Consider the following 5,000-nt stretch of genomic DNA (forward strand, 5'->3'; position numbering starts at 1 on the left):
GTGATTGGAACACCTGATTCTGATTATTTGGAAGGGTGAGCGAATACTTTTGGCAATATAGTGTATATATACACCTAAAATGTCTAATGGTTCCCCTCATAAGAGTCTAATGAGAAGGTTCAGATGTCCCAGTAAGGTTCTCAATAGTAGCCAGTATAGGGCTCCACATTTTATAAGAGGATCTTAAGGATCCTTTGAGTGAATGTCTAATTTTTTCAAGGTAGATGCATTGTAATATCTCACGGATCCAGTCCTCATGTACTGGGGGAGAGACATGCTTCCACTTAAAAAGGATCACACGCCTAGCCAGCAGAGTGGTGAAGGCAACGACACAGCACACTGCAACTGGTGTAACTGAAGATGGGGCAAGGCCAAACTGGACAGTCAATGCTTTAGGAACAATAGTTATATTAAGGGCCTGTGAGAGTGTTCTGAAAACGTCCGACCAGTAGTCCATTAACATCGGACAAGACCAAAACATGTAGATGATCTGCTGGGGATTGTTTGCATCTATTACAGGTATCACTTCTATTAGGAAATATTTTAGCCAGTTTGCCATTGGTAAAGTGATCTCTGTGAAGTACTTTGCATTGTATTAGAGCATGTCTTGCACAGATAGACGAAGAATGAGTTAAACTAAGAATATTCTTCCACTGGTCCTGAGATATATTGGTACCCAAATCTTGTTCCCAGGTTTGTTTAAGGGGGTAAAGTGAAGTTGATGTGAAGGAAACTATTTTACCATAAATAGCAGATATCAGCCACCTTTGACCATGGTCGAGGGTGAGAATTAAATCAATTTCTGATTTAGGGGGTCGATTTGGGAAATGGGGGAATAACTTCTGAATAAAGTGCCTCACCTGAAGGAAACAAAAAAAATGGCTATTAGGGAGGTCGAATTTAACCGACAGAGAAGAAAAAGAGGAAAAGACTTCTTTTTCATACAAGTCATTCAAAGTGAAAAGACCTTTAGTTGCCCAAATATTAAAAACACCACCTGAAAGGGACGGGGGAAATAAATGATTATTTGAGATTGGCATATGTATTGAAGCTTTATGTAAACTAAATCGTTTCCTGAATTGAAGCCAAATCTTAATAGTGTTAAAAACTACTGGGTTGCTTGAAATTTTATGTAACTCAAGAGGAAGCTGAGAACAGATATTAGAAAGCAGGGAGCGAGAGGAAGATATCTCTATGTGTACCGAGGGTGGGCTAGAAGCACAACCTCTAAGGCCAACTCAATAGAGTAATTTATTGATGTTACATGCCCAAAAGTAGAATCGGAAGTTAGGGAGTGCTAAACCCCCTTCCGATTTGGGAAGCTGCAGAACCGAGCCGGCTTATTACTCCAAAGAAACCTATTCTATAGTTGATCCAAATAAATGAAAAAGGATTTATTAATACAGACTGGGATATGTTGGAAAAGGTACAAGAATTTTGGCAAAATAACCATTTTAATGAGATTTGTGTGGCCAATTAAAGATAAGGAAAGGGTACTCCACCTTGCCATGTCTGTTTTACACTTGTCCAAAAATGGTATAAAATTTTTAAAAAACAAATCTTTAAGTGAATTAGTAACGAATATGCCCAGATTGAATCCGTCTGAAGCTAACTGAAAGGGGAAAGAAGAAAGAGGAAGAGATTTAGCCATCTGATTAATACAAAATAACTCACTTTTGAAGATTTAATTTATACCCTGATAGGCAGCCAAACTGGTCCGAAATAGACAATATAGGAGGGAGAGAAGACACAGGGTCGGAGATACAATACAACAACAAATCATCTGCATAAAGGGAAAGTTTATGAACCTGACCATGGCGGATGATGCCTTTAAATGCATCATGGCTGCAAAGCCAAATAGCCAAAGGTTCAATGGCTATATTGAATAACAAGGGAGAAAGTGGACACCCTTGATGAGTTCCTTGGTACAAGCATACTTAATATCTTTCTCTCTCTCTCTCTCTCTCTCTCTCTCTCTCTGTCTCTCTCTGTCTCTCTCTCTCTGTTTCTCTGTCTCTCTCTCTGTCTCTCTCTCTGTCTCTCTCTCTGTCTCTCTCTCTGTCTGAATATTCACAAACATGAATATTTGTGGAAGGTGCTGGAAGCCTTCGGGGCTGTTCCCTCTCTGGAATGTTGTACTCTCTAACAATTGAACCTCTTTTAATTAAGTTAAGAAGTAATCTCTCTGGTTTTAATATTCCACATGCTAATGCCTCAATATGTTTATCAGCTTATGCAAATGATCTGGTAGTGATGATAAACACACAGAGTGATGTAAACGGACACAAATGGACACAAAAATGCTGGACATTTCAGGATTACCAGACTTTTACTGTGGACTTTTTAAAATCTGGAACGTTTTTAAGAAGCAGAACAAGGGCTGCAGAACGCTACACTGGCTGCTGGAGGAGCCTCTGGTGTATGGCGGGCGACTGGACATCTCCAGTGTGACTGTCCCTGCACTGTCCAGAACTCTCATCTCCTCAGGGATTGTGACGCTCCGGGAGCTGGTGAACATCGCGGGGTCAGACTTGTCGAGGGCAGAGGACCGGGCAGCGCGTATGGGACTGCGGTCCCTGCGTGTTGTCAATCAGCTCCTACACCGCTGGAGATCTGCACTAACATCAGAGGAGCGTGTTCAGCTGATGGACTATTCACACACAGAGACTGGTCCTGCAGAGGATGAACCCTTTCCCCAGCTGAACATCGCTCCTGACCTCGACGGGTGTGCAGGCCCCCTCCTGGAGTGTCGGGGTGAAGGGGAGATGGACTTTGGGTCAGTGTACACATACACACATACATATAAACACATACACACACACAAACACATACATACATACACACATACATACACACACATACATACACACACATACATACACACACATACATACACACACATACATACACACACACACATACATACACATACACACATACATATACACACATACATACACACATACATACACACACATACATACACACATACATACACACACATACATACACACATACATACACACACATACATACACACACATACATACACACACATACATACACACATACATACACACACATACATACACACATACATACACACACATACATACACACACATACATACACACACATACATACACACACACACATACATACACATACACACATACATATACACACATACACACACATACACATACATACATACACACACATACACATACATACATACACATACACACATACATATACACACATACACACACATACATATACACACATACACACACATACACATACATACATACACACACACATACACATTAGGATGCTGGTGGCTCGAGTGGTTAAGGCTCTGGGTCATTGACTGGAAGGTTGGGGGTTCGAGCCCCAGCACCACCAAGTTGCCACTGTTGGGCCCTTGAGCAAGACCCTTAACCCTCTCTGCTCCAGGGGTGCTGTATCATGGCTGACCCTGTGCTCTGACCCCAACCTCCAAGGATGGGATATGTGAAGAAAAGAATTTCACTGTGCTGTAATGTATATGTGATATATAATTATAATTAATTACCGCAGGCTCCACCTGCCTGTGACAGTGATGCGTCCCTTCCAGATGTGCTGAACAGCTTCTACGCTCGGTTTGAGGCACGTAATGACGTGACAGCGAGGAAGACCATCCCTTCTTCAGAGGACCAGGTGCTCTGTCTCACCATGGCTGGCGTGAGGAAAACTCAGAGTTAACCCACGGAAAGCTGCTGGACCAGACAACATTCCTGGCAGAGTGCTCAGGGAGTGTGCAGAACGGCTAGCGGTTGTCTTCACAGACATCTTCAACATCTCCCTGAGCAGCACCATCGTCCCAACGTGCCTAAAGTCTACCACCATCATCCCCGTGCCCAAGAAGTCTCCAGTGTCCTGTCTCAATGACTACCGCCCCGTTGCACTCACACCCATCATCATGAAGTGCTTCGAGAGGCTCGTCATGAGACACATCAAGAACCTGCTGCCACCTTCACTCGACTCCATGCAGTTTGCATATCGTCCAAATTGCTCCACAGACGATGCCATCAGCACAACCAGTCAGTCCGGATCGGGAACAGTATCTCCAGCACCACCACACTGAGCACTGGAGCTCCTCAGGGCTGTGTGCTCAGTCCACTGCTGTTCACTCTGCTGACTCATGACTGTGCAGCAATGCACAGCTCCAACCACATCATCAAGTTCTCTGATGACACGACCGTGGTGGATCTCATCAGCAAGAACGACGAGTCAGCATACAGAGAGGAGGTGCAACATCTAACAGCCTGGTGTAAAGTCAATAACCTCTCTCTGAACATCAACAAGACTAAAGAGATGGTTGTTGACTTCAGGAGAGCACAGAGTGACCATTCTCCACTGAACATCAACGGGTCCATCGTGGAGATCATCAAGAGCAACAAATTCCTTGGTGTCCATCTGGCAGAGAACTTCACCTGGTCACTCAACACCAGCTCCACCACCAAGAAAGCCCAGCAGCACCTCTACTTCCTGTGGAGGCTGAGGAAAGCCCATCTCCCTCCCCCATCCTGACTGTGTTCTACAGAGGGACCATGGAGAGCGTCCTGAGCAGCTGCATCACTGCCTGGTTTGGGAACTGGACCGTCTCAGATCACAAGACCCTTCAGGGGATAGTGAGGACAGACACACACCCCTCACACACCCCTCACACACCCCACACACACCCCACACACCCCTCACACACACCCTTACACACCCCACACACCCCTCACACACACTCTTACACACCCCACACACACACCCCTCACACACACCCCACACACCCCTCACACACACTCTTACACACCCCACACACACACCCCTCACACACACCCTTACACACCCCACACACACACCCCTCACACACACTCTTACACACCCCACACACACCCCTCACACACCCCTCACACACCCCACACACACACCCCTCACACACACTCTTACACACCCCACACACC

This window comes from Hemibagrus wyckioides, linkage group LG02 (genome assembly GCF_019097595.1).
Source record: "Hemibagrus wyckioides isolate EC202008001 linkage group LG02, SWU_Hwy_1.0, whole genome shotgun sequence".
Classification (NCBI taxonomy): domain Eukaryota; kingdom Metazoa; phylum Chordata; class Actinopteri; order Siluriformes; family Bagridae; genus Hemibagrus; species Hemibagrus wyckioides.